General features: G+C 36.2%; 1 non-coding gene across 1 annotated transcript; it reads left to right on the plus strand.

Annotated features, from left to right (window-relative positions):
* Window positions 1-12,231: 12,231 nt before the first annotated feature.
* Window positions 12,232-12,334, plus strand: LOC113864062. The gene has a single exon (XR_003504667.1). It is a non-coding gene; the product is annotated as a small nucleolar RNA R71 (small nucleolar RNA).
* The last annotated feature ends 510 nt before the right edge of the window (window positions 12,335-12,844 follow it).

The raw sequence follows: 12,844 nt of genomic DNA on the forward strand, positions 1-12,844 counted from the left end.
CCAGAGAGGATTTAAAAGGGATCAGGGTTCAAGAAAGGTTATTTCTCACCCTCCCTTTGAAATTTCTTCGATTCTCTCGACTCAAAACTCTATCCCACCGATTAAATTGCCTCCAAAGTCATTCGGGAGCTTGATTGAAGGTTGAATTCGTGTTGGGAACGCTTGGAGGTGAGTTTTAATGGTTAGGGTTTTCATTTTTCATCCCTTTTTCCCTATTTTCGTGATTTCCCTGGGTTCTCATGGAATTTTTCCATGTATTTAGGACAAAATCCATGTGGGGAGCTTTTCCGTGGTTAAGTTCGAGTGTGGATCTTCAATCCAAGGTAAAGGGAGACTCTACCCTGCTCTATTATGTGTGAATTGTCATTATTTCTTTAAATATTGTGATGTGGTTGAGCTAGAGATTAGGAAATTGTTGTGAAATGTGATATGGGCCATGTACCGGGAGAGGTGAATATTGTGTGTGTGGATGAGACAATGTGTGATTGTCCGAGATTAATGAATGTGAATTATATATATTAAATGTCGTGTGATAGGATAAGGACATGTATGTCGAGCATTATGAATAAGTGTGGGCCCAAGGGCCGTGTAATATGCATGAATATGGGCTTCGTGTCATGCACTGTAAACGAATGTGGGCCTAGTGCCGTGTATTATGCATGACTGTGGGCTTTGTGTCGTATACTGGGAATTAATATTGTAATGTGTGCGAATGGGGCGTGATTAACACCGATGTAATGTGTTGTGAATGATTCAGCGATACACTGGGGGTGTGGAAGATAAGGACAGTAGAAATACCTTGGGAAAGAGAGAGTGGGGGTGACACCAACAGTGGAGCGGGTGCACACTTTTTTCCTAACTAGACCTCTGACCACTACCTTTGCTGAGCGACCCGTGACTGCCCACGTGGTATCCGTGAGGCGGGGATACATCCATAGTGAAAATTTGTGATCACAGTGCCACCATAAGCGTGGCTGGCGTGCAGTAAGTGCTTGGGATTATTATGTGTGTAAACTATTTGATGTCGTGAGTGCATCGATGTCTGAATTATATTGAATAGAGTGCTATTGCCTCCTGTGAATATATATTTCATGAATTGTGTTAGAGATGACATAGAATAGGTGCAAAGTGAGACTCTATGCTTGTTTGTGTATTTGGTAGTGTATAGTACTCACCCTTACATTCATTTTTTAGGTAATCAAGACGATTAGCACCAGACTCAGTGAAGGGTTGGATGGAACTGCTATAGGACTTAAGATATTATTTTAAAAATGTTGTATTTGAAATGGTCCTGTAGCAGTTGATTAATATAAACTTTTAACCTCTTTTCTTCATTTTGAAATATTTGTAAAACCATGTGATGAGAACTTTATTTAAATGAGAAATTTTAATATCCTTAATTTTTGCGAAATTTATTATTTGAAAATTAAATTCAGGTGTTACACTCAATCTGTTTATTTTCTCTATGAATCACTACAGCCTTATAAAAAAATTATTATTCCTATCCTTTAACTTAATCTAGGTAGATTTATATTGATGGAACTAAAAAATTACTTCAGAGTCCAAGATACTCTAATACTTTATCCATAAAGATTTCATAAAGTTACCAAGATAAGGATTATTTTGAATAGTTAATTTAGCATAAATAGCTCTAATCCTATTTAATAATCTTATTTTCCTTTTAAAAATATTACCAAAAACATTCAAGTTCTAATCATAAATATTATTCCTAAAACTATTAACATTTTTAGTCCAAGATTTTGAGATGATCCAAGAGTTTTTAACCTTGTTTATAAAATCATTGAGTTAGCCAAAGAACCAAGAACTTAAAAGATTTATGATAAGGCCTATCCTATCCTTGCTTCTAATTTTCAACCAAAGAGCAATATGATCATATTTTAAAATAGGAAGATGAATTACTAAGCTATTTTGAAATAACATCCTCCAAGAGTCATTGACCACAATTCTATCAATCCTCTCCCTAATGTTACCTTTGTGCTAGGTCAAGGGATTCCTTTTGAAGTCCAAATCCTAGAGTCCACAAGAATAAGGCAGTCAGCAAATTAGTTTAGAAGACTTAGGTTAGTAGGTTTACCACCATATTTCACTTTTTCAAAGAGAATAGAGTTAAAGTCCCCGGCAAGACACAAGTCGCAGGTAATTGAGTAACTAAAATTAATGAGGGACTCCCAACATTGAGCTCTGAGACCTTCTTAAGAACTTACATAAACAAAGGAAAGCACCCAGTCTCTTTGACCATTACTAACTTTTAGGTGAATAAAATACTTATTTTTATCTAAGACAACAACCTTAATTTTTTGAATATTTCAGCAACACCAAATATTCCTAGAGAAACCTATAGCATAAACCTTAACTAAACCATCCAAATTGAATGTTTTAATGACCAACTTATCCCTAATAAGGTTGATTCTATGTTCAAATAGAGCAATAAAATCCAGGTTATTTATGAGCCTAGGGAAGGTCTTACCTCCAACACCTCTACAATTCCAAAACAGGAAATTCATGGATTCAAGGAATGAATTTGGAAGCATTCTCATTATGCTGACATAGTTCTATATCATTCTCTACAATATAACTATTATTAGGAGTAGTATTTTGCTTTTCATTAACTTTATCAATATCCATTGTAAATGGCACATGTGGAGGCCTATTAATAGGATCAAGGAAGGGGTTTTCCTCCTCCTTCCAAAAAGACTTAGAATTAAGGCCTATGAGATCCTGAATAGTATGTCCCAAGTTCTTATTTTTTTGGAGAATTTTCTAATAAATATTCATTAGCAAAAGGGTTTCCTTATTCTCCTGACTAAAATCCCTCTTCTAGTCTGCCTGCTCATTACTAATAATGCTAGCCTTATCAGGTTGAGAAGACACCCTTTTACCTTTACCCAAATTAACCATTTTAGGATTACCTCTAGACTTGGTTCCTTTCTAGCAAGATCATTAAGTTTATTATTAATACGAGGCTTGTTGCACTGCTTATTAGGTAAATGGTCCTTAGGACTTAAATCCTTATTTTGAGAAGGACCTAAGGGCCTATGGCTACTAAGTTAAACTTCCTGTTTCAAAGAAGAGCTAGGTTTTTTCCTAAATAGTTTTTTAGCTAGCATCTAAGATCCAAATTGGTCCTCCTTTGATCCTACCTCATTATCAATATAGTCTATAGCCATATCCTTACTCATGTTAGAGTTATTATTATTAGATCCTCACTGCCTACTGAATTATTGGGCTTGTTAACCTTTAGTTTCCTATCCAACTAACTAAATTTAATATTCTCAACACATTGTTCCTAACGATGACCATATTTTGTGACATCTTTAATTTTTTCATTCAAAATAAATAAATTTATAACAAATGAATAATAAAATAAATAATAAAAAAATGTTTTGTTCTTATTTATGGACTTGGGAATTGTACAAAAATGAAACTACACTTTCTTCTCATGAAAGTTTCATAGAATTTTAAACATTTAGAATTTTCCAAGGGAATGATCTGAAACTTTAAAGGAAATGAATAAAAGTTAAGTTTACATCTAGCAATTTATTTGGTTTATATTGAATACATACAAATTTAGAATTTCCACTAAGAATATTTTCAAAATATTTATTACAATGAAATTGGACCAAGTATCATAAATTCTAAAAATTTGACATTAAAAATCATTGCCAAATATACTCATCACGAAATACAGTTAAGATAAAATAATACAATTTTTCAAATGGTCCTAGTCCCTACAGAGCAGTCTTCTGATAAGTCTGTAATTAGGCCCTCTTTTACAGTCCATGTATTCATATTTGGGTTTTACACAAATTTATATATTAATTATGCAATTTGGTATAAAGATGCTGCAAGTATACTTTGGGTGTGTTTTGGGCCCAAATTGATAGAAGATTAGAGCTTCGCAGTAGTCAGCACGCCCAGACCCTTTCAACAAGCACGAGGGTGCTTCGAGCCCATGCACAGCCGTGCTTAAGGCCTTGCATAGCCGTGCTCATCTACGGGAAGCCCAATTATGAAGAGTCTTTAGGATTTTCAAACCCTATTAAAAGGAAGACCTAAGGCACCATTGAGAACCCCGTTTTTACAACTAGTCTTTGGCTTTCGGATACACTTCTCATCTCGTCTCACTTGCACGGAATCCTTGGCATATGCTTGGCGAGACTTGGAGTTTCAAGCGATCATACTTGAAGATCGGAAACACATCTCATACTCTAGCTTGCTATTTCTTTTGATTATGACTTTGTTTATGATTGTTTTAGTTCTTTTCTTTAGCATGAGTAACTAAGTCCATAGCTAGAGTTATGGGAACTATTGTTCATGAATTTATGAAATTTTAATGTTTGAATCTAAATTTGATTTCTGTTTTGTGATTAGATTTTATCCTATTGCGCTTCTTTCTTAATCCTAATTCATTATATCGTCAGGCGACCGTACCTCGGTTAATTAATAGATTTATAGGGTAAAACGAGACAAAGGATTAGGTGGACCAAACCAATCTTTCTCTTCTAATCGTTATTGAATTAACAAGTTCATAGGTTCCTTAAGCTTTCTCAATTTGATGTCTTGCATGACCATTGGGGATGTTAATTTAGAAAAAAGAATTTTAATATTGCATGACCATTAGGTATTAATAGTATTCGTATGAATGATTGGTAATCACAAGGAAATCAGATTTAAAATTAAATAAAAAAATAACATAAAGGATTGAATAAGGAAACCCATATACCCTAGGTTCCTCTCCGATAAGTTTAACCAAGATGTGCATTGTATTCCTTGCTCTTAGTTTTATAATTGATTTTATAAATTCTTGTTTTTAATTAATATCGTATCTTTGAAGCTTAAACAATTGAATTAGAAAATTCTTAGTAATTGAAAATCAATCCTTGTGGGACAATATTTTGGGAACTTAATTTAAGAACCCTTTATTACTTCTCGATGGGTACATCTTCCCTCTAATATCCTTGGATTATGATCTTAGGACGGGCCCAACACCTTTATCTATTCACTTTTATCACCTGAAAATATTAATAAGGGTGAGTATCTTCCGGCCCACTAAATCTCTTGTTAACATAAGCAAGATAATTACATGTTTATATATATAATATTAGAAGTATTATTTAACATGGATTTGTATTAACCATAACACTCAAATCATCAAAATTGCCATCACAAAGAAGCACACAAGACAAACAATCAATCATGTTTAACACTTCAGATCATGCATCTTTTTACTAATCTACACATCATAATACATGGATTATACCACGTCAATCAATATGTCACAACACATGTATTCTAATCGCACCCGTCAATGTATTACAACACATATATCATAACAACATCAACCGAAATGTTACAATGCATATATTATAACTGTATAATTTCTATACCACTTCATACACATCACATCACACTTTCACATTTATTTCAATTTCATATTCAATGTGATGATGACTTTTTCTTGTTATTTAAAAGATTTGTCGTAAATCCTCATCAAAATTTAAACAAATTAATGTAGTACTAGGGTAACCCTAAATTGTCTCCCGTGAACATTGGTTATTAATCTTCATTAAACATATTGAAGGCATTAATTGAACAAGCAATTAAAATGAGGGGTTTTGTGGTTTCAAATCAAAATAAAGAGCAATGAGCAAATGAGTTTAATTAATTCAAACAATAGAAAACAGCAATCTTTAGTTCATCCACATAGATTCTATCATCATTCTACTCGAGAATTAACACTTATCCTCTCTTCCATGAATTAGGTTAATTTAACAAGCGAAAATCAACCTTATGGTCCTAACGAAATTACACAATTTGTTAGGCTCTAATCTCTCATCCAAGATTACGTAACCTTAGAATTAAACCTAGGATTAAGCAATCCCTAGTTTAGAATTTCCTTAAAACGAATTAGGGTTAATTAAGCAATGTCCCCCTCATTCACCATTAATTCAATTCACGAGGCTAGGAAGAAGTAATTCATGTAAAGAAAGGTTTTGTATTATCATTAAAATCAAGAAATTCAAGAACCCATGTGAATTCACTAAGGATTACACAAACTTAGCCCTCCATGGAAATGGGGGTCAAAAACGCAGTTGAGAAATGCAGAAAACTCATTAACATTAATGTAAAAGCAAGAGAAATGAGAAACCAAACCCTAGGTTGGACCCTTGGCTGTTACCCAAGGTTGCCCTAAGCTCTGGAAAATATCCTAAATTGAGTAAAGAAGAGAAAAGGTTCAAAAAGTGTAAGAACTCTCTACCCTAATTTGGTAAAAATCTATTTATACTAAAGCTGGCGCCCTCCAAAGTAGTTACTCTCATTCTTTCATAGTAAACACGCGCAGCATCAGTTGGGTTTTGCCTCTCTAGAGTGATTACTATGAATATTCATAGTAATCACGCGCAACACTGGGACATTTTGGACTCTCTGGAGTTGTCACTATGAATTTTGATAGTAACTACGCGCAGCACCTTCAATTCTGCATGCTCTGGAGTGACTACTATGAATATTCATAGTAACCACGCGCAGGTTTAGTGGATTCTGGGTTGCTGTAGTTGTCACTTTAAGCTTTGAAAGTGATCACTTTGGTCCCTTTGCTAGAAATGGCTTGCTGTAGTTGTCACTATCAATTTTGAAAGTAGTTACTTTCACCTCAAATTCCAATAATTCTTCAAAATAAGCTTGGGGATTCCTGCCACATTATTCAAATGATCAAAACATGTAAATAAACTATATAAATCAATGTAAATTAACTAAAAACTAAGAAACCTATATTATTTAGCCTAATTGGAATATTCATCTTATTTACACTATCTAAGTCTATTCTTTTCTATAAAAAGTAATAAATGATGTATAAAAATTTAGTAAAATGTGGATTCATCATAACCCCAAACTTAAACTTTTGCTTGTCCTTAAGCAAACCAAAATTCAAGGACTTAAGTAAAAAGGGTTAGACTTATTCAAAAAAAATTTCTCAAATTTTTTTTTTTTCTGTTCCAATCTTTCAACTCTAATATGCATTTCCTCCATTTCAAAATCATGGAGTCATTCAACAAAGAAAGCACACTCATATCAATCAATTTTAGCTCACAAGGTGGTGTTTCACTCTTCACTCGTCAGTGTTTCAAGCTAGGTATTTTCCCTCAACACATGCAAATTGCTTTACCCTACCATATGCTTGCCCATATTCTCAATCTCCTTTGCCTTAATACAATGATTTACCTATCGAAAGGACTTTATTGGCCACAAATAGGGATAGGTAAGGTTCAATTTGATCAAGGAGGGTCAAAAGCTCAAGTGGGTTTTCAAGATAAGGGAATCCTTTTGAGTGAGTGAATACGTCAATTAGAATGAAATGCATCAAAAGAGGTTCAAGCATTTTTCACCTTGTTTTTCATCATTTTTCATTGTATGAAGATCTCTTCAATCTCTTGGATCTTGCTTCATTTTATTTTCTTTCCTTTTTCATTCTTTCTTTTATGATTTATTGGACTTTGGCAACCACTTTTTTTTTTTGTACATGTATAATGTTCACCACCCCAAACTTGAGAGGTTGCTTGTCCTCAAGCAGCTACCATCAAAATCAACACCCCAAACTTGGTATTTGTATTCACTCTTGATGTTACTCAAAAGAAATATGTTCTTGATGGAAGGAAAAAATGTTTTGGCAAACTAAGTTTTGGCAAAAGAAGAGGATGTAATGCAATAAGGTGTAAAGGTGGGCAATGGGGAGTGGTTGTGTGTGTGTGTAAAGGAGGCCTCAATCATTTAGATAAAAAATTGCATAATGCATATTAAATTAAGAAGCAGGGCAAGTTCTAGAGAATAGATGCAAAATTACATGAAGCATACACACAGAAAGATAATTAGGGGCTCAATTCTCTACCATGGTAAAAATGGTGATAATTACTTAACATCATGTGAGGATAAATCACCTTGCAAGAAAAGATATTCAGCATGGCATGGAGAGAAAATTATTTACAAAAGTAGAGTGTGTTCATGAATTGAATGAAAATTGCAATAAGAGTCTAAGATTAGAATTACAAAATTGGGTTCAATGAAAAAGAAAAAGAATAAAAATATATTTTTGTATTTTAATGTATAATTATGCAGGAAAAATGAGGTTAAGAGTATATGAAATAGAGGCAAAGAACTTCACCACCCTTTCATGAATCATAGTGCCTCAACTCATGGGCAAAAAAAATGATGCTCCTCTTGATGGAACTGAGGGCATTCTCTGCACAAAGAGACAATAAATTCAGCACCAGCAGAACAAAATAACTCAAACTCAGATAATATATATAAATAGCATGAAAGAGTTAAGTTGTTGTTCAGAGTAGAAGTAGTAAAGGGAAGTTAAAGACAGGGAAAATAAAAAGAAAAGTGTACTAATTACAGGGAAATTGGCAGAAAAAATATGTACAATGAAAGAGAAGGTTAAATAAATAACAAAAATAAAAGTTTAAGACTATATTGCATCCTCATCAGCGCTGGAAGAGAGGTCATCATCATCAGCTGCATCAGTATCAGTGTCCTCATCATCTCTCTCTGCTGCTGCTGCCACTGGATCTGGTACCTCTTCCCCTGCAGAGCTGCTATCTTCCTCTTGGCCTTGGGTGCATTCTTCCTTGGAGTGTTAACCATGACTCTGGATTTGAGTTCAAATGCAGTGCAAAAGTGCAGGGAATTGACGTTCAATTGCAAGGAATTCAATTCGAGGGAGTGGGTCAGGAGATTGGAAGAAGAGTGAAAATTTTCTCAGAAATGAAGGGTGAGAGTGAACGTGAAAGGGGTCCTATTTATATAAAAATGTTGGGCGTGGTTACTCTCAATAATCATAGTCGCCACGCGCAAGAGTTTTATAAAAAATGGGATGCGCGTGGTTACTATGAATGTTTAAAGTAATCACTCCAGAGGCGCCTTGTTCAGTTGTTTCAAAAGAGATTGCGCGTGGTTACTATGAATATTCATAGTAACTACGCGCAACAAATGTTCAAAAATTGGTCTCTGTAGTGGTTACTATGAATGTTTAAAGTGACCACTACAGAGGCGCCCTTCATGGGTATTTTCTCAGAGTGCTGCGCATGGCTACTATGAACTTTCATAGTAGCTACGCGCACACCTATGAATTCAAAAGCCTTCAAAGTGGTCACTATGAAAATTGAAAGTGAGAACTACAGAGAGCAAAGTCACATACCTTGGTGGAAAGTGACCACTATGGCTTGGGAGAGTGATTACCTTCATGGAAAACTTCAAAATTCTTTCTAAAGTAAATGCTTGGTGCCATGGAAATGATTATTCCTCCCTCTCTACTTGGACTTCATGAATATATGCACAAATTGAGTCCAAATACAGCAATTTTTCCTCTACAAAAATTCTGAACAAATCATCAATCAAATAATGAGTGCACAATTCATGATTAGTGATACAGCTTAAATGAAAAGATGCTTATTGAAATCAAAAGAGTACTAGAAAGTGCTATAAAAATTGTGAGTTGCCTCTCACAAAGCGTTTCTTTAACGTCACTAGCTTGACATGTGAAGTGATTTACTCATGACAGGGGCCTTGGTTGAAGGAAATGATAGGAGAGTACACATCCACCTCTTCAATCTCCTCCAAGGGAATTGAGTTCTCCAAAAAAAATGCTTCAGGCGATGTCCATTCACTGTGAAACTTTTGCTAGTGGATTCACTCTTAATTTCCACTGCACCATTAGGAAACACTTGTGTAACTGTGGATGGACCAATCCACCTGGAATGCAGCCTTCCAGTCATGAACTTGAGACATGAGTTGAATAGAAGCATCTTTTGACCTATACAGGACTCTCCTCTACCTATCAATTTATCATGATACTGCTTGGTTCTTTCCTTGTAGGTTCTTGAGTCTTCATATGCTCCTAAGTGCAGCGCTTCTAGTTCTTGGAATTGTGGCCTCCTTTTCCTCTTCCTCTTTCTCTTTCTTTTCCTCTAAAGCTGCTTCACTAGTTTAGTCCCCTCTTTCAACAGAATTTTGTGCATGCACAGGAGAGGGCTAATACTAGGAATGTCAGCTAAAGTCCATCCAATAGCTCTCTTGTGCCTTTTAATTACTTCCAACAATACCTCCTCTTGATCGCCTTCAAGCTTGGTGGAAATAATGACCGGGAGCTTCTCATAATGTTCTGGTAGGGGCTTCAACTCCAATGTGGGAGGTTGCTCCACAGAAAGAAGTGATTTGGCACTTTCATTTGACAAAGTCTCTGCAATATTCAAACCAAAGGCGTTAGATTCAACTGTACTTGTTGTACTTAATACATCACATTCTAATCCTATGGAATTTTCAGGTTCATCAACGTTGAAAGTAGTAGAATTTGCATTCAAATAATCAGAAATCTCAGCACAAATGCCACACAGAGAAGAACTATTACATGATTCACAATTGGAAGTATCTACACAATAAGAAAAATTAAGGAGAAAGTCTCCTCCTAGAAATTCAGACAAACTATCATCTATTAATTCATCAAGATGGTTAATGTAGAAAACAGAGTGTTCTTCATTTGGGTGCTTCATAGCATCCAGTATGTTAAAGCGGACAACACTGTCTCCAAACTCCATAGTAAGTGATCAGGCATGCACATCAATCTTCGTTCTCGCAGTCTTTAAGAACGGTCTTCCCAAAATAATTGGTGCAACACTATCTATTGACTCTTTCATGTCAAGTATGTAAAAATCAGCTGGAAAAATGAGGTCATTCACCCTCACTAACACATCCTCCACAAGTCCAGCTGGATGTGTTGTGCTCCTGTTTGCTAGCTGGATGATGACACCTGTGGGCTGCAATGGTCCAAGAGACAAAGCTGTGAAGATAGATAAAGGCATAACATTAATAGATGCACCTAAATCAAGCATGGCATTATCTATCCTATTGTTGCCTATAATGCAAGGAATAGTAAACGTCCCTGGATCTTTGCATTTCTCAGGCATGGAAGTTTTCTGCCTCTCAAAAAGAGCTGATACATTCCTCCCCATGTTCACTCTTTCATTACCCTTTATCCGCCTTCTATGAGTGCACAAGTCTTTAAGGAATTTGGCATACTTTGGGATTTGCTTGCTAGCATCTAACAAGGGGATATTGACTTCAACTTTTCTCTCCTCTTTGTTTACCACTTTTGGTTGACATGGTGTGGGCATAGGTGCAGACCGCTCTAGGCTCTTAATCTCTTCTCCTTCACCTTTTGTAGCTAGAGTGCAACTAGGATCCTTCTCCTTAGGCATTTCTGGCTCTTGCATCACCTTACCAGATCTCAAGGTAATGGCACTCACATTCTTTGGGTTGGTTACAGTTTGTACAGGAAGATTGCCTGAACCTTGAGATTGAAGTTGATTCAGGGATGAAGCAAGTTGACCCATTTGATTCTCCAAGGTCTTGATACTTGCTTGAGTCTGTTGCTGGAAGGCCTGACTCTGTTGCTGGAAATTGAGATTACTCATGGTGAGTTGCTTCACAAGGTCTTCCAAAGATGACTCACTCTTTTGAGGTGCAGGAGCTAGAGAAGGGGAGGCTTGATGGTGTTGTTGAGATAAAGATGATGGATGGTGATGTTGCTGGGCTGAATATGGCTTGTTTTGTCCAGCTTGATGTGGTTGGAAATGGTTGTTGGTTGGCAGCCTAGAGCCTTGATGCTGTGCATTTCCTCCCCACCTTAAGTTAGGATGGTTCTTCCAACCGAGATTATATCTATTGGAAGATAAATCCCAGCTTTGTTGTTGCTGCAGCTGCTGAAAAGGGAATTTATTAGCATAAATATTAGCAGCATAAGCTTGAGGATTACCTTATGAGGATTCAGTTTCTTGCAATGTGGGGCAACTATCAGTGAAGTGATTCGTAGATGAACAAATCCCACAAAGCATTGCTGGAATGGATGGAGGTGGAGGTGTATATGCAGCAGAATTCTTTTGGATGGATGCCAACTGTTTTACCATCGAAGCCAACTCATCTAGCTTATGCTCCAGCTTGTGTGAATCTGAAGTTTGAATTTCATGGACACTCCGGGACATGATGGAGTTTTGCCTTGTAGCAAACTGTTGAGAGTTAGCTGCCATATTCTCAATAAGAGTCCTAGCGGCTGCGGGAGTCTTGTCAAACAGGGCTCCCCCACTAGCTGCATTGATCATGCTCCTATCCATTGGGTGTAAGCCCTCATAGAAGTATTGGATTAGGAGTTGGTCACTTATTTGATGATGGGGGCAGCTAGCACAAAGTCTCTTGAAACGCTCCCAATATTCATACAAACTTTCCCTCTAGCTGCCTAATACCACATATTTCCTTTCTTATTGAGGCAGCCCTTGAAGCAGGGAAAAATTTTTCCAGGAACAATCTCTTGAGGGTGTCCCAACTTGTAATAGAGCCAGGTGGAAGATAATACAACCAGTCTATTTCCTTAAAACGAATTAGGGTACCCTTGGCTGTCACCCAAGGTTGCCCTAAGCTCTGGAAAATATCCTAAATTGAGTAAAGAAGAGAAAAGGTTCAAAAAGTGTAAGAACTCTCTACCCTAATTTAGTAAAAATCTATTTATACTAAAGCTGGCGCCCTCCAAAGTAGTTACTCTCATTCTTTCATAGTAAACATGCGCAGCATCAGTTGGGTTTTGCCTCTCTAGAGTGATTACTATGAATATTCATAGTAATCACGCGCAACACTGGGACATTTTGGACTCTCTGGAGTTGTCACTATGAATTTTGATAGTAACTACGCGCAGTACCTTCAATTCTGCATGCTCTGGAGTGACTACTATGAATATTCATAGTAACCACGCGCAGGTTTAGTGAATTCTAGGTTGCTG

Source organism: Abrus precatorius, unplaced genomic scaffold (assembly GCF_003935025.1).
Source record: "Abrus precatorius isolate BTA unplaced genomic scaffold, Abrus_2018 Scaffold3, whole genome shotgun sequence".
NCBI lineage: Eukaryota > Viridiplantae > Streptophyta > Magnoliopsida > Fabales > Fabaceae > Abrus > Abrus precatorius.